The 24,638-nt window shown below is 36.6% G+C and overlaps 1 protein-coding gene across 5 annotated transcripts in view; it reads right to left on the bottom strand.

Moving 5' to 3' along the window:
• The window catches only part of LOC147572031 (uncharacterized), a 602,793-nt gene that overhangs the window by 458,076 nt on the left and 120,079 nt on the right, over window positions 1-24,638 (bottom strand). For all 5 annotated transcript variants that reach the window (XR_015246950.1, XR_015246948.1, XR_015246949.1 and 2 more), the window contains exon 3: window positions 20,151-20,825. The gene's annotated coding sequence lies outside the window, so the exon portion shown is untranslated. The remainder of the gene's footprint in view (window positions 1-20,150; window positions 20,826-24,638) is intronic.

Consider the following 24,638-nt stretch of genomic DNA (forward strand, 5'->3'; position numbering starts at 1 on the left):
AAAATCTGATGAAAGAAACCTAAGAACTAAATAGATGGAAAGATGTTTTGTGTTCACAGGTAGAAATGTTTAAAATGGTCATTTCAGTCCTCTCAACTTGATCTATACATTCAACACGATCCCAATCAAAATGCCAGCGAGTTATCTTACGGATATTGACAAACTGATTCTAAAGTTTATACGGAGAGACAAGACTCAGAACAGCCAATTCAGTACTGAAGAATGAAGTTGGACAACTGACAATACCCAGCTTCAATACTTACTATAAAGGTATATTACTATACATATAATAAGTAATACATATTCATATATATTGTTATTTATTATATTACTACATTATGTTATATTTATGTAATGTGGTAATATAAATTTATTTCTATATAGTATATGTATATAAAGGTATATTACTATACTTTTATAATGTGATTTTGTAAAAAATGTTCAATGGAACAGAGTGGAGAAGCCAGAAATGGACCCACACAAATATAGTCTGCTGATCTTTGATCAGTCTGCTGATCTTACATTTCTTACAGAAATTAAATCCAAATAGATGTTAGACCTAAATATAAAATGCAAAAGTATAAACCCCCTAGAAGATAACATAGGGAAAATATCTAGATAACCTTGAATGTGGTGATAACTTTTTAAATAAAACACCAAAGGCACAATCCATGAAAGATAGAATTGATGAGCTGGACTTCATTAAAATTAAAAACTTCTGCTCTGTGAAAGACAATGTCAAGAGAATGAGAAGACAAGCTACAGACTGAGAGAAAATATTTGCAAAAGACTCATGTGATAAAAGACTATTATCTAAAACACACAAAAAAAGTCAACACTCAACAATAAGAAAATGAACAACCTGATTAAAAAATGGACTAAAGACCTGAACAAACACCTTACTAAAGAATATACACAAAAGTCAAATAAACGTGCAAAAATGTTCAATATCATATGTCATTAGAAAATCATAAGCTAAAGCAACGATGAAATACCACTACACACCTATTAGAATGACCAAAATCTAAAACACTGACAAAACCAAATGTTGGCAAGGATGAGTAGCAACAGGAATTTTCATTCATTGGTGTTGGGAATGCAAAATGGTACACCCACTTTGGAAGATGGCTTGGCAGTTTCTTACAAAACTAAACATACTCTTATCCAATCACACTCGTTGGTATTTACCCAAAGAAGTTAATAACTTATATCCAAACCAAAGAACTGCACATGGATGTTTATGGCAGCTTTATTAATAATTGTCAAAACTTGGGAAAAACTAAGATGTACTATTGATATAGAAAGATGAGTGTCAGGGGAGATGGGGAAGGAGGGACGAATAAGCAGAGCATGGAGAATTTTTAGGGCAGTGAACTATTCTATATGATACTACAGTGGTGGAAACATGTCATTATATATTAGTTCAAACCCATAGAATGTACAACACCAAGAGTATATCCTCACGTAAACTGTCAAAATAATGATATGTGAATGTAGGTTCATTGCTCGTGTAACTAGTGCGCCACTCTGGTGGGGAAATGTTGATGGTGTGTGTGTGGGGCAAGGGTTATGTGAGGTTATCCGTTCTTCTGACTCAATTTTGTTATAAACCTAAAACTGCTCTGAAAAGCTAAATCTATTTTTAAATTTTTAAATAAAACTAAAGAAAGAATAATGTGCTAATATTCCTTGCTACAACACCATCTGGATAACATTTTTATTTTGCACCCACGGCTTTTCATTCCAGCTATGGCATCTCAGTGCCAAATCACCAAAACAAACAAAGCAAAATTTAAAAAAAATTCAGTACACACACACACACACACACACACACACACACACACACACACACTACCACCACCACTATTACCACCAGTGACAGACTAAAGAAATGCTACAATCATTAAGTTAAAAAGTTGTAAGATGTAATTGTTTGAAACAATAAAAGATGTATACAATAACATTCTTTTAAGGTTTGGTTATAAGAAATATTGAATGACAGTTATTCATATATAAATATACATATATAATTATATATTTGTAGAAATTCATTATTTTCATCCAAAATTTCAAGGATTAGCCTCAATTGAGCCAATAGGTTTAATCACGAGTCTGCAAACTTATTTCATAAAGGACCCATACTTAATATTTCTGGCTTTCTGGCAATAAGGATCCTGTCACACTCACTTTTGCCTTCATAGTATGAAAGCAACCATAGACATCAGTAAGTGAATGGACATGGCTGTGTTAAAATAAACTCTTATTTACATAAACAGATGGAAGGCCCACTTGACCAGCAGGCTATAGTTTGCCAAACTCTGATCTTTATAACAAACACTTAACTAGAACTGCTTGGAAACTCATGGAAGAAAATATTAATAATGCTAATCCCCTTGAATTTTTTTCTTAAGGGAAGACAACACTCTAATGTCAAGCTCTAAAATTTCTTAACATTTTAGGGTTTTTTAAGTTTGCTTGTTTGTTTGTTTTGAGAGAGACAGAGTAGGAGAGGGGCAAAGAGAAAAGGGAGAATTCCAAGCATGCTCCATGCATGGTCAGCACAGAGCCCGATGTGGAGCTCCAACCCACAAAACAGTGAAATCATGACCTGAGCTGAAATCAAGAGTCGGATGCTCAACCAACTGAGCCACCCAGGCACCCTGATAACATTTAGTTCTTAAGATTACTTAGTTATGGTAGTTAATTTCACTATATCTAAAATGCAAAAATTCACCTTTTCGTTGATTTATAGGAATCAAATTATATTTTAAAACACCCCTACAGCTCATACTAAAAAGAACATTGGTATGAATACTCATAGAATGAGGCATCTCCTAACCAATTAGGAGTTTCTCCACCAGAATATGAGTATATGTACCCATATACTGTTCCTTCCTTATTACATACCAGCAGTCAGTTCTCCAAAGGTTAATCTCTCTCCCAACTGCAACACCACAACCTATCCCTCCTGCTTGCCCAAGAACATGTCTCCAGACATTCTCTGACTTTTCTCCAACATTGCTCTTAATTTTATCCTCTCTACTGGAACATTTCCATCTATTTATTTGTATGTTGTTACTTCTCTTGTCTTTGAAAACAAAACAAAACAAAATCTCTTCACCCCACTTTCTCAAACTGCTATGGCCCATGTTTGCTCTCCTTCAGAGAATTGTCTGTCTCTAGTCACTTTCTACTTCCAAAACTGTTTTTGTTGCGGCCACCAATTCTCTCAGCATGTTAAATTCAATGGTTGATTTTTAATAGCATCATATTTGACTTCTCCAAAGCATTTAACATAGTAAAACCCTCTTTTTTCTTGGAAATACTTTCTTCACTTGGCTTCAAGCTCCCCATACACTTGCACTTTTCTCCTACCTAGATTCCTTCTTAGCCTCCTTTGTGATTCCTCCTTTTTCATCGCTTCTCGGCCTTTTGGCTAAGATCAAGTGTGATTCCTCCTTTTTCAGACATCTTCATGTTGAAGTACCCAGGACTCTGTCCTTGAACTTCTCCTGTCTATCTAATCAGTCTCTTGATCTTATGTGCCACTTCTGTAATGACCTTCAGAGTATTTCCAGAATTCAGCTGCTTCTCACCATCTCCACTGCCACCTTCCTGTCAGATCCACTCTCATCTCTGGTCTGAATTGGTGCAGTATACTCCCCCAAAGTCTCTTTTTATTGCTTCTGCACTTCCTTCTCCTCCCTCTAGGCTTTTTTCAAGTGTCATCATCATAGTGATCCTGCCTCATCCACCCTATTTAAATGAACAAGGCAGGGGTGCCTGGGTGACTCAGTCCATTGAGCATCCAACTCTTGATTTCAGCTCAGGTAATTTCACCTCACAGTTTGTGGGTTTGAGCCACACATCAGCCTCCACACTGACAGCACAGAGCCTACTTGGGATTCTGTCTTTCCCTCTCTCTCTGCCCTTACCCCAATTGTGCTCATTCTCTCTCTCTCTCTCTCACTCTCTCTCTCTCTCTCTCTCTCAAATTAAACAAATAAACTTAAAAAATAACAAATAAAATAAAATAACAAGACACCCCACAATTCCCCCAACACTTACTATTACCCTGACCCATTTTAATCTTCTTCCTGGCAAGTTTCTAAATTCAATGTAATTTTCAATTATAGTATACCTAGTATATAATTTGCTTTAAAATGATGTTTATTGTCTGTGTCCTCTCTCAAAATATAAGCTCCATAACAGCATTGATTTTTATGTTCCTATCTATTGTTTCCCCAATCAGACAATAGTAGGTTCTCATAAATGTTTTTGAATGAATATATTTATGAAAATGTTTTGTGTGCAAAGATACTATTTTTCCATTCATTAAATATTTATAGTCTCAAAAGACAGGGCACTCCAAAATATTTTATATAGTTGCTTCTCTCACTCATTATACATACATACACACACACACACACACACACACACACACACACACATCTTATATCTGTATTTGTAATAAATTACATATGTTAAAATTAATTTATATTGTCATATAATTATGTGGAAATATAATATAAAATAAATTTGCATACATATAAAATAGATATTTAAAGTATCTATAGATGATATATAATTTCATATTATATATAATTTATTATAATAAAATCTATCATGATATATATAATATCATGCATGAGATATATATATATACATGAGATAAGCAGGTAAATAAAATATTCTGAGTGCATACTATATCTTGAGACTATGAATTTTTAAGCATTAGACAAAAAGTATCTTTGCATGCAAAAATACACTGTGTATAGGATAGACCAGGTATGCTGCACAAACAAGTCACCCTCAAAATCTCAGTGGCCTCATACCACAGAGGATCTTTCCTAGTCTTGCTATGTATGTAACATGAATCTTCAGGGAAGTTTATGCCACATAGTCACTGAGGCACCCAAGTTGATCTGAAGCTCTCTAGAATGTTCCTGGTCACTGCGAGAAGGACAGAGACAAGGAGAGCTTTGCAAACTGCTCTTCCATACTTTGATGCAGAAATCAGTTCTGACCACAGGACATTTGCCAGAGTCGCTGATATGGACCTGACTCATTCAAGGTTGCTGGGAAGCAGATGGAGTGTTGGTGAGCACTACTATCTTTAACATAATACCTCATCATAATATTTCTCTTTACTATATCATAATGGCAAGATATGATGAGCTGTGCACCCTGCTGGAGCCTCTTTAGAGCCTAAGGTACATTGCCAAATGTATGACACCAAGACTTCAATTCAATTCCAGTTTGAATTAGTTCTAAAATGAGAACAACTCAAAACATAAGTGAGCATATGACCAATTAACCAATGAAGCATAGATGTGGTAGTCTTTGGCATTCTTTATATTTGACTTTAAGCAATGAACATTTTAAACATTTTTGGCAAGGGTAGCAATCAGTAATAATAATGCTAATAAAAATAATATGCATTAATAAGTTATTATCTACAGTGTTTCAACCACCTTATATACATTGCCTCATTTAACATTATTTTAGCAGTGACTCTTTCAAGACAGATATTATTATCATCATTTAACCAAAGAGAAAATTAAAGTTCTAAGAAGTTAAGTGACTCACTTGCTGAAAGTCACACAGCTAGTACCTTCCAGAGCTAGTATTCAAATCAAATCTGACTGATTCCAAAGCCACTGCATGCAACTGTCTGTATATATTGAAAACTGAAATAATCAGGGGGCATGCCTTATGACTTTGGGGGCCATACAGAGCGATTCCACAAATAAAAGCAATAATTCAATGTCAATATTTACTCAGTAAATTTGAAAATTCAAATCAAATGACTTCCCTGGATTGTTCAATAATAATTATTAACCACAATGAAGTAAGCTAACCTCTTTCTTTCTTTTTTTTTAATTTTTTTTAACATTTATTTATTTTTGAGACAGAAAGAGACAGAGCATGAACGGGGGAGGGTCAGAGAGAGGGAGACACAGAACCCGAAGCAGTCTCCAGGCCCTGAGCTGTCAGTACAGATCCGACGCGGGGCTCGAACTCACGGACCACGAGATCATGACCTGAGCCGAAGTCAGTATGCCCAACCGACTGAGCCACCCAGGTGCCCCAACCTCTTTCTTAATATAATGTTAAAAAGAAAAAAAGAAAGAAAACATAATTACTCCTTCATTGTCCAAACTGTGAATTAGCCAATAAGCTAGATTTTCAGAAACAAGACAGGCTTCTAATACCACACCTGTCCCTGGTCAGGGTTAGTTCAACTTCTCTCATTAACTAACGTTTATCTATTTCATAATTTCCTCCCCCTGTAACAAATCCTGGATTCAAATCCACCTTCTAAGCTTGCATTTTCTAATCCATATTGAAATCTAACCATATTTCCCCCGGGGCGGGGCGCAGCTCCCTGGAGTTAAACAGGACACATAATAACACTCCTCTCCATCTGTTTCCACTCCCTTATGTGGTCTACAGCCCTCTCAATTTTTTTCTCCACTACATCTAGGAATCCCTCAGGTGATTATACCTTCGTGCCATCTGCTATCCAGTTCTTCCTGCTGTCAAGCCACTGGGGCCTTTCAAACACAGAAATGACCTTGATCTGAAGTGTTGGAGAAAGCTACCTTCTCAACAGCTAGTTTCACCTTAAGATGCATAAAGCTGATAGATGTGCTTGCTCTAAAATGCCTTAGCTAAGTTCCAGCAATGTCCGTAATTCCTTGTGGATACTTCCCATCCTGAGTTCTGTACTGTTACTCTGCTCTGCCTGTCTCCTTCAAATGAATAGCCTGATGTTGGTTTGTCTTTGGACCTTGGGTGCTGCCCTGGAAGAATCTTTGTTTAAACCCGTTACAACCTTCTGACCAGCCTCATCCTTCCCCACAGATATCCTTGCCCTGAGAATACCAAAGCAAACCCTAATTCAATCCATCATGCTGGCTCCTGCTTGTCCAGTCTTTGCTCGATGAGAACAATGAGAATGAGGGAGACAGTAGGGAGGGACTTCCTTATAAAGCTACAGGTACATGAACCAAAGCTGTGAGTGCTGCCTCTAAGTCTCCAACGTTGAGCCAGTCACCTTTCCCTCCAAAAGAGTGGCTGCAATTGCTTGCTTAGTGATTAAATCCAGGTCAAAAATTTGTGGTTGGTGGTGTTATTTTGTTACTGTTGTTCTTATGTTGCTTTCAGCCACCTACTAAGACGGTTAAACTTGAATACTTTTATATGGAAAATACATTTCCAGTGTGTTTGTCCCTTACCACTTCAGACATAAGGGCTTATCAATCTTGCTCTAAAATTTGTTGGGATTCACCAGGGTCATCTTGTGATCATAAGGTCCTAGAGAGATGCTAATGAATCTAAGCTTTTGCTTAGTGCCTGGACTTTTGTGTAGCCTCTTTTGAGCAGGAGACCACAGAGTTAGGTTAGAGAATGATCTTAAAAACAGTTCTTTCGGGGCGCCTGGGTGGCGCAGTCGGTTAAGCGTCCGACTTCAGCCAGGTCACGATCTCGCGGTCCGCGAGTTCGAGCCCCGCGTCGGGCTCTGGGCTGATGGCTCGGAGCCTGGAGCCTGTTTCCGATTCTGTGTCTCCCTCTCTCTCTGCCCCTCCCCCGTTCATGCTCTGTCTCTCTCTGTCCCAAAAATAAATAAAAAACGTTGGAAAAAAAAAATTAAAAAAAAACAACAACAACAAAAAAAAACCAGTTCTTTCAGTGACTTGCATTAACCCCACAAATCATTCTTGAGTCCTTCAAATGTGTGTCTTCAGTTCCTACTGTTTCTTTAATTCTTATTCTCCCTTTCTGCTCTCCTACCAGCATTTGTGAGAGCAGTTTTCCTTCTATTTGTAAGGCTTAACTCCTTGTCCTATTTTTTATTCCATCTCAATCTTCTCTTGGAACCTGATCTCGCTCTTCAATCATTCTATCACCAATAGCGTTTTCCCTTCTGCCTACAATAAATTCTGTCTTCACTATTTTTTAAAGCCAGAAAATTTCTCCTCAGCCATATGACCTCTTAAGCTACTGCTTCATTTCATTTATTTCTTTTCCCCTGAACAATGTGAAAGAATCGTATTTCCCCAGCTTTAATTCTACACTGTTTTTAGTACTTCACCTATCGAAAGCTAACTTCACCCTAGCCACTCTTCTGAAACTGGCCTCTCAATGATCAGCAAGGATTACAAAATCGGTGGACCTTTTTCAGAAATGATAGTGACTTTACAACTTTTGATACTGCTTTCTTTTTAAAAATAGTCCTCAGGGCGCCTGGGTGGCTCAGTCGGTTAAGCGGCCGACTTCGGCTCAGGTCATGATCTCGCAGTCCGTGAGTTCGAGCCCCGCGTCAGGCTCTGTGCTGACATCTCAGAGCCTGGAGTCTGTTTCAGATTCTGTGTCTCCCTCCTTCTCTGACCCTCCCCCATTCATGCTCTGTCTCTCTCTGTCTCAAAAATAAAATAAAATAAAATAAAATAAAATAAAATAAAATAAAATAAAATAAAATAAAATAAATAAAAAAATCGTCCTCTACTTCTGAGACACTATAATGCCCAGATTTCCTTTCTGCCCTGGGCATTCTTGACCTCCTTCTCTGATTCAGCCTTGGATTCCTGAAAACAAGCATTCTCTAAAGTTTTGTCCTCAGGTCTTTCCTCCTCTCTTTCTAGCTTCCCCTTTTATTATTCTCATTCCAACGCCCATCATTTTTTAAGTTTCCCTTAGGAGTTGTGGCCAATGCAAAAGGTAAAAATACAGTATATGAGATAAGGTCCAAAAGGAGAAAGGCAACATTTTCATTATTTAGAAATCATGTGATTGTGTACATAGAAAATCCAAGTGACTTTGCAGATGAACTGGTAACCTGAGAGATTTCGTCAATGTTGTTGGACCCAGTGCCAACATACAAAAGTCAAAACAGGTAAAAGTGTAATAAATGCAATAATAAAGCACCTATCACAATAAGAAGAGAATATAAAATTCCCAAGGAAATCCAATAGAAATGTGAAAGATCTTTAAAGACATTTTTAAAAAAAGAAGAAGAGGGGCACCTGGGTGGCTCAGTTGGTTAAGCGTCTGACTTCAGCCCAGTCATGTTTTAGCGGTTTCTGAGTTGGAGCCCCATGTCAGGCTGTGTGCTGACAGCTCAGAGCCTGGAGCCTGCTTCAAATTCTGTGTCTCTGTCTCTCTCTGCCTCTCCCCCACTCAGGCTCTGTCTCTCTCCCCCTCTCATGCTCTCTCTCTCCCTCTCAAGAATAAACATTTTTAAAAAAGAAGAAACGGAGATACATATTTTATTAGTGAATGAGAATTGTATTGCCACCAAAAAATGTGGCAATTTTCCCAAATTATTCTTTAAAAATTTCAACTTAAACCAAATACAACACAGTTCATCATGGAACTGAAGCTGATTCTAAAGTCTAAATGGAGCTATTAAAGGCTAAGAACAGATAAGATTATTTTGAAGAAGAAAAGGAATGAAGGAATACGTGCCCTAGAATTAATGTAATGCTATAGCATTGTAGAGAGCATGATATTGTTAAAGGAATAGACAAATAGACAAATAGGAGAAGGAGGAAGTACTGAAGCAGATACATAAATATATAGAAACTGGGCATGTGACAGACATACATTATATTGGGATAATTAAATAATCATATTTTCAAAAATATATATCTATCACACATAATATATAAATATACACAAATTGTACCTGTAAATTTTTGTTTCTTGGGGTGAAAAAGATCTGAGACAAATACGTTAATAAAATTTTCAACCCAAGTAGTAGGTGCCTTAGTATCTATAAATTTATGTGCTTGAAATATTTCACATTGAAAAATAACAACAGAATAATACATTTTAATGCTTAGTTATTGGGTATTTTTTAAAAAGTGATAAGACAAAATGTGTAGTGATTAAGGATTCATACTTTTTTTATAGAGTTTTTTAATAAAAGAGGAAAATTATCAGGATTATTTTCTTAGAAAATGTTTGAAAATTATTTTAAAAAAACACTATTTTTTAAATCTTAAAGAATCTTGGGTGAAAATATATATATATTATTAGTATATATATTAGTATATATATATATACTATATATAGTATATATATATAGTATATATATATAGTATATATATGTGTATATATATATATAGTATATATATGTGTATATATATACTATATATATATAGTATATATATGTGTATATATATATAGTATATATATATAGTATATATATTAGTGTATTATTAGTGGTGAAGGCCATAAGTTAGTTCACCAATTTGAATCATGCTATATTTTACTTAAGAACCAGAAATCTGGATCTTTTACATATTTTGATTGACTTCCTTAATTTTCTGCTATTTGCTACTTGACATATAGTTTTGTGTTTCTACATACATTTTGTACTTATAATTAAACCAGTGTAATCAATTCCTCAACAAAATTCTACAAATCAGAAATGTAGAAATAATTTTATGTTCATATTCAGGAGTATAGTGAAAAAATTGGAAAATGGCTCCAAATTATTTTTTTCTGAAAATATAATAATAACTTAATAACTTAGCTATTAACAATCTTCATTCTTAATGGTGAGTCACAAGAGGCAGTAAAAATATTTCTATCTCCAGTCCTCAGTGGAATACTACTTGGCAATGAGAAAGAATGAAATATGGCCTTTTGTAGCAACATGGATGGAACTGGAGAGTGGCATGCTAAGTGAAATAAGTCATACAGAGAAAGACAGATACCATATGTTTTCACTCTTATATGGATCCTGAGAAACTTAACAGAAGACCATGGGGGAGGGGAAGGAAAAAAAAAAGAGAGGGAGGGAGCCAAACTCTAAGAGACTCTTAAAAACTGAGAATAAACTGAGGGTTGATGGGGAGTGGGAGGGAGCGAAGGGTGGGTGATGGGCATTGAGGAGGGCACCTGTTGGGATGAGCACTGGGTGTTGTATGGAAACCAATTTGACAACAAATTTCATATTAAAATAATAATAGTAATAATAATAATAATACTAAAGCTCACATACCTCCTTCAAAAAATAAATATTTCTATCTCCAGTTCTAAATTTTTCCCTGAGGTCCAGATTTCTGTACACAAGTGTATACTCCATACTGTACTAGGTAGAATATCAAAAAGATGTCTTAACCTCAAAAGAGCCAAAACTCTTCACAGCTGCACCCCACTGCACCAGTTCTTTCCCAAATCTTCCCCATCTCAGTATGTTATTCCTTTATCCATCCAAGAGTCAACCCATAGCAACTATCCTTGATTTTTCTTTTTCTCTAACCCCAATAGCAAAGCAATCAGTACACTGACAGCTCTACCTTCAAAACCTCCCCAGAATCCTCTGCTTTTCCATGCCTGTTGCTAGCTTGCTTGTCCAAAGTTCCATCATCATTCACCTAGCCATTTTAACAGACAGATAAATGACCTCCTTACTTCCCTCTTACTTCTTTATCCATTTTTTGAGAGAGAGAGAGAGAGAGAGAGAGAGCGAGCATGAGTATGTATGTGCATGAGTGGGAGACGGGCAGAGGAAGAGGGAGAATGAGACAGAGAGTCCCAAGTAGGCTCCACGCCTGGCGTGGAACCCAATGGAGGGTTCAATCTCATGACCATGAGATCATGACCTGAGCTGAAATCAAGAGTCTGACACTTAACCCACTGTGCCACTCAGGTGTCCCTATATCCATTTTTCATACTAGTAAAATCACTGGAGTGATTTTTTTAATGTAAACCACATCAAATAACTTGACTTCTGCTCTAAACCAAATTCAAAATCCTTTCCGTGTTCTGAGAAGTTACACAAGCCTAATTCAGCCAAACTTCAATCTCTTCTGCTATCGCTTCCCTTTCTCCATTCCTTATCCAGTAAAGTGCAGACACTGCAATCATCCTCTTGCTTTTCCAATACCAGAAGACTTAAGGCTTCTGAATTTATTACTCATTCATTCCTATGTTCCCTGGTCATTACTGGCCAGCATCTTGTCTTATCTCCTCTAAGATACTGCCTCTTCAGCCCTTTCCGGACCACTGAAACAATAGTACTGCTTCTCGGTCATGCTAATATCTCACGGTGCTAGAATTTTTATTTCTTCACATCTCCAATCACTGCCTTCAATGATCTTGTCAATTTCTTTGTCTACTTGTGGACTATCTTCCCTAAGTAGAAATTGGGCTTTACAGAAGAGGAAGACTGTCTGTGTTGTTCGCCACTTTATTCCCAGGTCACAAAACACTGCCTGGCACATCGACTAGACCCTCAAATGCGGGTCCTCAAAACTCTACCTGGCCCTCAAAACTATTTGGTTAAAAAGTGAATTCTAAAAAAACAAATCAGGAACCATAATATGATGTATGACATTGCTAGTATTTAACATTTCTGATATTCTATCTATTGCAATAAAACATGAGACTCATAGAAAGATACCTTGGAGGATAAACAAGGTTAACCAGGAAATATGTATACCATTTATCATTTAAGATACATGTATTTATACATGTGTAGATACATATATATACATTTATTATATTCACACAAATATTCACATGTAACCAGGAAATATTTAAATATATAATATGTAACATTATAGTTTTTGTGTAAGTAAAAATTACTTAACTGCATGGGGGAAATACATTTACTTCACTTCTTACAACTAGATACATTTTGATATGTCAAAAATTTGAAATAAAAATCAAACTTCAAGATACTGGGTAAAACTATGGGAGTTTTTTGTACCTCGAGATGAGGAAAGATTTCTAAACATCAAAAAATAATGAAAATAAAAATAATAGAAGTCACAAAGTATAAGACTGTTGGATTTGGTTACATAAAAATTTTAATTTCTATTTATTAAAAATAATACTATAAATCAAGTTAAAAACAAAAATTGACTTCCAAAAATGTTTTTCCAATTTGTAACAGAAAATGTTTAATATACTTAATATATTAAAGCCATATAAATCCAAAAGAAAAATAGGTTAAGTGTGTAAAGTATCAAATTTATAAAAATAGAACCACCATGTACATGGAAAAGATATTTACTATCATAATTCAAATCTACATGTTATAAAAACAAGGTACTAGATGTGTGCTCATGCATACATGGTGAAATTATAAATTTAATCACTTTATTTCTGGAAAAAAATAGCAAATTATGTCAAAGGTTTTGACAAGCTCTTGGCTTTGACCTATTCTACTTCTGTTCCTTTTTCTTAAATAAGTAGAGATGCATAGATTTAAGCTTAAGGGGGTTTGTTGGAAAGTAACAAAATATAAAAATGTGAAAACATCTAAAAATCACACAATTAGGGAACTTCTTTAAAAAAATGCCACATCAGTGGCATCTGGGTGGCTCAGTTGGTTAAGCATCCAACTCTTGATTTCTGTTTGGGTCATGATCTCATTATTCATGGAATCAAGGCCCTTGTGAGGCTCTGCGCTGACAGCGTGGAGCCTGCTTGGGATTCTCTCTCTCTCTCTCTCTCTCTCTCTCTCTCTTCTCTCTCTCTCTCCTCACTCCCCTTCCCCCCACACATGTGTTCTCTCTTTCTCTGTCTCAAAATAAATGAATAAACTTTAAAAAAGTAATGCCACATTAGGGGCGCCTGGGTGGCGCAGTCGGTTAAGCGTCCGACTTCAGCCAGGTCACGATCTCGCGGTCCGTGAGTTCGAGCCCCGCGTCAGGCTCTGGGCGGATGGCTCAGAGCCTGGAGCCTGTTTCCGATTCTGTGTCTCCCTCTCTCTCTGCCCCTCCCCCGTTCATGCTCTGTCTCTCTCTGTCCCAAAAATAAATAAACGTTGAAAAAAAAAAAAAAAAAAAAAAAAAAAAAATTTAAAAAAAAAAAAAAAGTAATGCCACATCAACAGAAGACTGTCAAAATAATACTTTGGCACAACTTGTAGCAACATGGATGGGGTGTAATAAAAAATCTTTATTACATCCATATGGTATGAATTAGTTAGGATAGGTTGGGTTAAACTGTAGTAGCAAATATTTTTCCAAATTTCACAATTTAAATTAGAGTTTATTTGTTACTCTCACTACATGTACAACGTGGGTCAGCAAGGAGTATTTACTCACGGGGGTCACTTGTGGACTTGGACTGATGAGGATCCATCTCAACAAACAGATGTTTCTATAAGCATCGTGGTAGATAAAGAGAATCATGAGGAATCATGCATTGGCTCATACTACACTTTTCTTCACATTTTACTGCTCAAAATAAGTGATATGGGCACATCTACCTTAAAAATGGGTGGGAAATGCAGCCATGCATGTCCCAGAATAGCTTTATGTTTCCCAAGTTTAAAAAATATATTCACAGGTGCCTGGGTGGCTCAGTCAGTTGAGCATCCAAGTCTTTATTTTGGCTCAGGTCATGATCCCAGCATCATGGGATCAAACCCTGCATCAGGCTCTGTGCTGAGAGTGGAGTCTGTTTGAGATTCTTTCTCTCTCTCTCTCTCTCTCTCTCTCCCCTTCTGACCCTCCCCTCCCCACTTGCATGCTCTCTCTCTCTCTCTCTCTAAAAAAATTTAAAAATAATTAAAAATATGTATACATTTAGAAAAACTCTTTTATGGTGTTGTAGTTCCAATGTTGTGTGTTGGGTTCAGAAATATGCATTTAATGATTATGCTTCATACTCTAATATCTATCATGTATATCAGATATTATATCTAAAAAGATAATACAGTAAAAATGGAAATATAAAAATAATCACATGACTGGACCAGGAAGTTTAGGTGTTTAGAAGCAGCCACTGACTTGGTGATCTGCCTCATATTTCAGTTCCCCTGGAATTATTATGCTACTTTCTTCTAATTAAAAAAAAAAAAACAGATACATAGTCTTTCGTCTTCAGATACCAAGTCTGCCTCCCTATTGTCAATATGTTTGAACTACATACTTATTGCCAGTCTATCTGACTTCATTCATTTGTTTATTGATTCATTCAATCATTTAGTCACTCACCAGAGATTTATGTAGCACGTATAAGTCAAGACCTATGTTAGATTTTGAGGATGTAATAATAAAAAAAACCAACTTCACTTTGCTGTGGTAGCAATAGCCATGAAATATAAAATTATGAAAAAAGTGAAGTACAATAATAAAATCAAATCCATTATTCTTGTGTTACGGGAGACATGATAAAATCTGCTTAGAGGGATTGGGAAAGAACTTTATGGAACTGATAATTCATTTGGGACTTAAAGAATAATTTGTGTATCACCTCAGGACTTGGAAAAAAAGAGTATTCATGAATATTCCTATGTAACAGGATCCTCATATAGACTGGCATAAAGAGAATACAAGTCTTAAAAAAGGAAAGAACACCAGAATATGAGACTAAAGGAAGCAAAAAGGGCTTAATTCTTTTAAAGTGAGAAAACTGATTATTCATAATTGAGCCGCTTTGTTTTAGTTTTGTTTTTCACTTTCTGAATGTAAACTTTGAGAGTAAGTCTTAAATGAGTTCATACTTGAATGTTATCCCAAGAAGTTTGTTTTTGTTTTGCTTGTTTATTTTTTTAAAAAAAATTTTTTTAACGTTTATTTATTTTTGAGACAGAGAGAGACAGAGCATGAACGGGGGAGGGTCAGAGAGAGAGAGACACAGAATCTGAAACAGGCTCCAGGCTCTGAGCTGTCAGCACAGAGCCCGACACGGGGCTCGAACTCATGGACCACGAGATCATGACCTGAGCCGAAGTCGGACGCTTAACCGACTGAGCCACCCAGGCGCCCCTGTTTTGCTTTTTTAATACAGGAATTCACTGGGGTTAAAATAGGGAGTAAGACAGTGACTGATTTATATAACTTAAGATCATTTTGACAGTCATTGGATGACAGATTGGCTGAAAGCAATACTAAGCTGGGACACCATTTAGAAGGACATCACACTAGTTCTGGGGTCAAGAAACAGTGAGATCCTAAACTAAGTTGAAGCAGTGGTGATAGACAGGAGTATTTGCAGACAAATTTAGGGGATAAAGTGGTAATTGTTCACATGAGGAGCATGGGAGGGAATTTACAGATGAGAAGGTTGAAAAAGAGGGAAGGCTTAAAGATGACCCTTAAGATTTGGATTTGATAACCAAGTGGAATTTTGGTGCCAATGATAATGAGAGAAAATATAGAAGGAGGGAGAGGTCATCAAGTTGTGAGGTTTGGGAAGGGCTAATGAAGACTTCTGCATAACATATAGGGAGTAAATGTACTTACAAAGCATTGTTTAGATTAAGTTGAATCAACCTTTTCAAATCCATTCACATAGACCAAACAAATTGAGCCTCATAACTCCTGGCCTATGTGGTGGTACTACTTTACAGCTTTTCAGGTACATTGCTGAAAGACACTGTGGAAGGAAAATCCTCTTAGTGAGCAGAACTAGGAATAGTTCACCTGGTTGTTCACTTTCCTTGGAAAGGAAAATGGTTAGAGGTATTAATCTGTATAGTTTAATGGGCTGAGGACAGCAGGACTTGGAAGAAACATAATTAGAATAAGTGGTGACAAAAAAGTATGGGGAAGAGGCATGTGGAAGAACCTCTATAAATGGGCAAATTAGGTGAAGATATTTGTGTCAAAGAATGACCTTAGTAGAGAAATATTTTAATAATCAAGCATGGAAAATGGACCACTGAGTGGATACCAGTGACCTTTTCCCCAGCCACTCCTATCACTGCCCGATGGCCTCAAGAACAGTCACCATGGTGGCAGGAATGGAGGTTATGCATGGGCTCACCAACATGGGCTTTCACTCCTTGACCAAGGTCAGCCTGGCTACCTCCAGTTCTGAGTGCCCATTCTGCCCACAGCAGAGGCCTATGCTATATCGCCAATATGGAACCATTCCCCAAGATCCACTAGCTACCTGATAGCAGGCTGATTTCAGTGTACTGCTTCCATTATGGAAGGTGCTTTACTCTTACCAAAATGGACATTTACTCTGGATACAGATTTCTTTCTCTGCATGCAATACCAAAACTATCATCTGTGCACTTATAGAATATCTTATCCACTATCATGGCATTCCACACAGCATTGCTTTGGTCAAGCAATTTACTTCACAACGGTTAAATGTGACAATGGGCTGATGCTCATTGAATTCACTAGCCCTGATGTGTTCCCTATCATCCTGAAGCAGCTAGTCTGATGGAATGATGGAATGGCCTTATAGATTCAGTTACAGGGGCATCTCGGTGGCTCAGCAGCTTAAGTGTCCTACTCTTGATTTCAGCTCAGGTCATGATCTCGTGGTTCATGTGTTTGAGTCTCGCATCAGACTCCACCCTGACAGTATGGAGCCTGCTTGGGATTCTCTTTCTCTCCCTCTGTCTCTGCTCCTCCCTCCTGCCTCAAAATAAATAAATAAACTTAAAAAAAAATATTCCAGCTAGGTGGTGGTATGTTGCAAGACTGGGGCAAGGTTCTCCAGGAGGGTGTATATCCCCTGAAGTACTGTCCAATATATATGTCCATACCCAGAATCATGAATCCCTAAATCAAGGGATAGAAATGGGAGTAACTCCACTCATTATTATCCTGAGTGATCTACCAGCAAAATTATTGCTTCCTGTCCTCTCAGCTGTAAGCTCTGATGGTCTAGAGATCTTAGTTCCAAAGAGCAATATTTCAATCAGGAGACACAATAATAATTACATTGTAGTGAATGTTAACCATCTACTTTGGGCTCCTCATGCTTCTTCCTCAACAGGCAAGAAAGGGGTTACCCTATTGGCTGAGGTTATTAATCCTTATTATCAAGGATCCTTATTATCAAGGACATTGGGTTGATACCTGGAGGAAGGAAGGGATATCCTGAATACAGGAGATCCCTTAGAGTATCTCTTAGTACTTCAATGTTTTCTGATTAAATGAAAAACTACAACCTGTTTCAGGGAGGTGTGCTAATGGCCCAACACTTTAGACATGAAAGTTTAGGCCATCCCAGTGGCCAAAGAACTATGACCAACCGAGATGCTTGTAGAGGGCAAAGGGAATATGGAATGGATAGTGGAAAAAAGTAATTATAAATACTATCTATAATCATCAGACCAGTTTCAGGAAGAAGGAGTATAATACTATGAGTATTACTTATTTAATTTTGAATAAGTATGCATATATATTAGCCAAACATTTTTGTTTTTCCTCTCTTATCCCTCATCATCAAATATGAGATGTTACTATTAGTTACCTTTATATAACAGTGAGTTACAGGATATCAAGGGATAACAGTGAATATCACTCAAGAACTTTGTATCTTCTTCTGTGGAAAAAGAAAAGTATCTTTTCATTTTTTTTTTTAAATTTTTTTTTTCAACGTTTATTTATTTTTGGGACAGAGAGAGACAGAGCATGAACGGGGGAGGGACAGAGAGAGAGGGAGACACAGAATCGGAAACAGGCTCCAGGCTCTGAGCCATCAGCCCAGAGCCCGACGCGGGGCTCGAACTCACGGACCGCGAGATCGTGACCTGGCTGAAGTCGGACGCTTAACCGACTGCGCCACCCAGGCGCCCCAAGTGTCTTTTCATTTTTAAGTAGAATAGTTGTATCCTGGTAGGTGGAAGTATGACTTTGTTATTGGCTTTATTTGGATTTTAAGTATGGGTTAAGGAAATGCATATAGATGTGGTGGTGTTTTTGTTGTGTCAACTTGACTAGGCTTCAGACCCCAGGTATTCAAATACAAATCTAGGTATTGGTGTTGAAGTACTTTGTAGATGTAATTAAAGTCTATAATTAATTGATTTTAAGGAAGGGAGATTATTCTAGATAATCTAGCTGGACCTGAGCCAATCAGTTGAAAGGCTTTAAAAACAGGGCTGAGGTTTCCTAAGAGAAGAAATTCTGCCTGCAGACAATAGCTTTGACTGTACCCAAGAATCCCAGTCTGCTCTTCTTAGTGGCCTGCCCAATGGGCTTTGGTATTGCCCAGACATGTCCCATAAGCTAACTTACTGCAGTAACTTCCTCAGTATGTATCTTCTAATGGTTTTGTTTCTCTGGTTGACTCCTAAGTGATGTAAACAGGAAGCACATGTCTGCTGTGATCACAACTTAGTAGACTATATACCAACAGGTATGAGAAAACTGTGGGACTAGACTAAATCTGAAGTGATGATGATAAAAAAGTCAAACAAAAATGAAAATATTTATTAACAATATATTCTTTATGCACGGTTTGATCAAATTTGTCTTCTTTCTGAGAACCGTCCTCTGAAAACTTCAGCTGTGGGAAATTAAGCAAATCCCAGCAAAGAGGTGGCATGTTGCCTTATAAATTATTGAATCTGTCAGTTATTGAATTTGTTTTCTATAAACTCATTTCTAAGATGACTTCGCTTGCCTAGCATGAAGCCAAGCTCAGATTCATTTTTTATGTGGCAAATTTCAGGAAGCATTTTATTTGACCAATGATGGAGGGAAACCCAGTCCACTGCTTGGCTTTATCAGGATTTTATTAAATCTCCTCTGAGGCTCCTCAGATTTTCACTTTTAGAAATAAATAATGCTTTAGGCCTTGCTTAAATCATTTGCATTATTTTGGGGTGCTTTTTAAATGATTTATGTTATGGTGCTTTAGTTGTTGACCTTATTTATGATGGCCATAATACAATTCTCTGTATTTCCTTTAAAATAATAATAATGATGCCAATATGTTGAGGGGTTACAATATGCAAGGTGCTCTGCTAAATTCACTATAGTGATTGCCTCATTTAACCCTCAAAAGTCCTTTGAGGTAGGTACTGTCATTATTCCCAATTCATAGATGAAAAAGTAGAAGCACAGAGAAGGGAAAAATAACTGGCCACAGGTCACATAACTAATAGACTCAGCTCTGTATAAGTAGAACTCATGTTCTTAACCACTGTGGGTTACTGTGATTAATTTAGAAGGAAAAGGAAATTAAGTATTTTTAATTTCATAATTGGTTAATGTCCTAATGACTGACTTTTAAGATGAATACATTAAATGTATTATTCACTCCAAAAGCAAACAAAACTAGCTTGTTTTTGTTGGTATTCCCAGAAGTTTTTTCCTGAAAATTGATAATGCATAATAAAGCATTCTCATTCCTGATTCATAACATGACAGAATATATTCTGTTTTCAAACTTCTAAGAACAATAAAAAAATTTTCTTGACTTACCAATATTTTAATAGTCGAAGACAGGTATTCTAATTAATGACTGGCCTTTCCCTCTTTCTTTCCTTCTCTTTCCTGGAACTTCTTTGCTGCTATTATTTCACTTTTGAAGAGTACTTGTGGATGCCTCCCTTACCCAACTTTAGAAATGTATAGACCTTTCTTGAAGTCAAGATTAGTTATGCAGTCATTGCGAGCCTGAGTGAAACTTACAAACAAATAAACACTGTTCCCATCTTCCTGACCATGATGTCTCTCTGAGAAGCTCTTGTTCCCTCTTTTCCTTTTGAGAAAGAAACGAAATTCTTCACACATATTAATGCCTTTACTAGATTAGACTTACTGGAGGTTTATGCCGCAGCACCATGGCTCAATATCTCTTGAAGATGTGTCTTCTCTCTTCTCTCTCCTTTTCTTTATCTCTACCTTTTGTTTCATCTCCGTACCTGTTTGTATGAAAGTACGTCTTCCTCTCTGACTCCTCCCTTGGCTGACATCCATTCTTTCCCATTCAAGGGAGGAAATTTAGGAAAGAGGACTGGTAAAGGAACATAGAGTGATATTGAGCAAGACTAGAAGTGCTGAATTTCTCTAGGGAGATAATGAATCAAGCAGAAATAGTCTAGTATGGTTCTTCTTCCTCAGCCCAAGGATGCAAACCTGTTCTTCATAATGACTCTGGTGGGAGAAAAATAAAAGAGCAGAGAGAAGGGCTCAGTCATGTTTGGTATTGTACAACATGGAAGAGGATCAGTATAATTTGCTTTCTCGGTTTGGAATATAAGCTACAAATAGCAATTGTAGACAGCACTGCCCTAAATTGAGAGATATCCATGGGTTTCCAATGCAGTCTAGTTCTAACTCTGAATGATTCATGAGAGCGGGTACTCAGTTGCCAGGCTCCTCATCTATAATAAGCCTAACTCTTTCAAGGGACACTGATAAACCTTTGTATAGCTGTATTGACTGACTAAATGTTCTCCTTTAATAGGGTAGACAAAAGGGATTTAAATAGATGGCACTTGAAATACCCTCCAGTTAGAAATGGTCTTATAATAAATGTATCCTTATTAACTATCACAAAATGTAAAGCCTGAGGTGACCAAGTAAGATCGAAAGCCATGTGCCCTCACAAACAGCTGAGATGAGGAGCACTACCCTCAAAACACCATGAAATGTAGGACAGGGATTAAGAACACGTTTTCAGGAGTCAGACCACCCGGTTTCAAATCTGACTTTATGTCCCACCTACTGTGTCACTGCAACCACTCAGAGAATTTCTTTTTACTTCTGTACCTCAGCAGTAATACTTCCCTTATAGGTGTGCAAAAATTGAATGAGGTAATGTGTGTGAGATATTGAGCACACTGCCCAGCACATAAAAACAGCTTAGTGGAGGTTAACATAATTAAGGGAAGAGAAAGATTTACAGTTGCTTTCAACACTGAAGGATATGCTTTTTTTCTCTCTTTTTTAAATTTTTAATTTCATTTTTAATTTTTTAAAATTTACATCCAAATTAGTTAGCCTATAGTGCAACAATGATTTCAGGAGTAGATTCCGTGGTGCCCCTTACCCATTTAGCCCATCCCCCCTCCCACAACCCCTCCAGCAACCCTCAGTTTGTTCTCCATATTTATGAGTCTCTTCTGTTTTGTCCCCCTCCCTGTTTTTATGTTATTTTTGTTTCCCTTCCCTTATGTTCATCTGTTTTTTTAATGAATTGAGGTGAATTTTTAAGAGAAAGACTTTAAGATAGACGTAGCATTTCATAGTTATCCTGAGGCTCTAACTTAGTGTTCTAGTTGCTTATTTACTTCTCTGTGTCACCTTCTCCAAATTCCATTAGCTGGGACAAGGACTCTGTTTTCTCCCTCTTGTATTCTCATCACGGCCACCATGTGCAGCATATAATATAATGTTAGTGTAAAGAAAGACGGTGACTAGATATAGTATTATGTTGGTTTTAACTACTCACTTTTTCCCCAAAATATATGATTTTCCAACAGGAGATCATGATATTTTTACTTATTTCGTTTTCTTTTTTAAATTCATTTTTTAACTTTGTACTTGAAAACATTTTCAGATTCACAAGAAGTTGCAGCGATAGTACAGGAAGTGCCATGTACCCTTCACCCAGTCTTCCCCGGATAGTTGTTGCCAACATCAAACCCAGTAAACTGACATTAGTACCATGTGTATGTAACTATATGCTATTTAATCACGTGTGACAGCTTGTGTAACCACCACCACAATCAAAATATATAACTATTGCATCACCCCAAAGATCTCCCTCATTTTACCATTTCATAGTCACTTCCATTTCCTTGTTTTTCTTTTCTCAGTCTCTGGAAGCCACTAGTTGGTTCTCCATCTCTACCGTTTTGTCATTTTGAGAGTGCTATCTAAATATAATTATGTAATATGTGATTGTTTTTAGGACTAGATTTTTTTTTTCATTTACCATAATGCGCTTGAGAACTAAGTTGTTGTTGCACATATTAATAGTTTGTTCCTTTACAGTATTGAGTGATATTTTTTGTATGGATGCACCATAGCTACCATGGCTTATTTAGCCATTAACTCATTAAAGCCTATCTAGATTGTTTACAGTTTTCTGCCTATTAAAAATAAAGGAACTATGAACATTTGGTATGCAGGAGTTTTTTTGTTTTATATATATATATATATATATATATATATATATATATATATATATAACTTTTTTAAATGTTTATTTTTGAGAGACAGAGAGAGAGACAGAGTGTGAGCAGGGGAGGGGCAGAGAGAGAGGGAGACACAGAATATGAAGCAGGCTTCATGCTCTGAGTTGTTAGCACAGAGCCTGACACAGCACTCAAACTCACAAACCATGAGGTCATAACCTGAGCCGAAGTCAGATGCTTAACTGACTGAGCCACCCAGGCACTCCTATATATCTTTTAAATCTTTATTTATTATTAGAGAGAGAAGAGAGCACATGTGAGGGGAAGGGGGAGAGAGAGAAAGAGAGAGAGACAGAGAGAGCGAATCTCAAGCAGGACTCATGCTGTCAGTGCAGAGCCCGATGCAGGGCTTGATCTTGTGAATGGTGAGATCATGAACTGAGCCAAAATCAAGGGTTCAACACTTAACTGACTGAGCCACTCAAGTACCCTGGGTATGTAGTTTTTTTATGTGGCTATAAATTTTAATTTCTTTGGGATAAATACCCAGGAATGAAATTATTGGGTCATATGATAAGTACACATATAGTTTTATAAGAAACTGCTAAAACATTTTCCTGAGTGACTGCACCATTTTATATTCCTATAGGCAATACATGAGAGATTCAGTTTCTTCATGTCCTTGCCAGCATTTGGTCACAGTTTATCGGCATTGACATTTTACCAGTATGAGTAAATTTAGAAAACTTACTTCCATTTACATCCTTATGCCCTCCACTATCTAAAAGTGTCTTAAAGGTTTCCTCTTTATACACTGAAAACTACATCAGACAGTATTATAACTTTTGTTTCAAATGACAAATAAAATTAAGAAAACTCCAGAAGAGAAGGAAAGTGTATTGTTTTTACACATATTTTTACTCTACTATTCTTTCTTTCTGATATTCCAAGATTCCTGCTTTTTTCACTTTCTGTCTGCTAAAAGAACTTCCTTTATCTATTTTTTAGTATTGCCTGCTGACAACTATCTTAGTTGTCCTTCATCGGAAAATGTCTTGATTTATCCTTCATTCTTGAAGAGTAATTTTTGTTAGATGCAGAATTCTAGGTTGACAGTTCCAGTGTTTCTGTACTTGGAAAGTATCATACCACTTCCTTGGTTTCTGATGAGAAATGTGCTGTAATTTCAATAGTGTTTCCCTTATTGATAAGATATTGTTTCTCTTTTGCTGTTTTTAAGGGGTTTTTTGTCTTTAGTTTTTAGAAGTTTGATTATGAATTGTGTTGGTATGGATTTCTTTGGATTTAGTCTGTTTCCTGGTTTGTTCAGCTCTTAAATCCTTTGTGAATTTTGCCAAAATTGGGAAATTTTTAGCCATTATTTCTTTGAATACTTTTTCAGTCACATTTTCATTCTTTTCTCCATCTAAGATTTCAAGGATATGAATGTTAGATCTTCTCTTATAGTCCTGAAGGCCCCTGAAGTTCTGTTTACCTTTTGTTTCAGTTTATTTTCTTTCTCTTTCTCTATCAAGTAATTTCTATTTCTGTACCTTCAAGTTATCTTCTATCTTTTTTCCTCTTGTCCTCTTCATTTTACTGTTGAACCCAGCAGCTAGTGTTTGGTTTGTTTTAGGGTGGTTTTTGGTTGTTTTATTTTGAAGTTCTGAGATTTCCGTTTGATTCTCTCTATATCCTACATATCCTATATCTTATATCCTATATCTTTATTGAGACTTTCTGTCTTTTCATTTGTTTCAAGCATAATTTTTTAAATTTTTATTTATTTAAGTAATCTCTACACCCCATGTGGGACTCGAACTTA

This window comes from Puma concolor, chromosome F2 (assembly GCF_028749965.1).
Source record: "Puma concolor isolate L17-30 chromosome F2, mPumCon1.1.hap2, whole genome shotgun sequence".
Classification (NCBI taxonomy): Eukaryota; Metazoa; Chordata; class Mammalia; order Carnivora; family Felidae; genus Puma; species Puma concolor.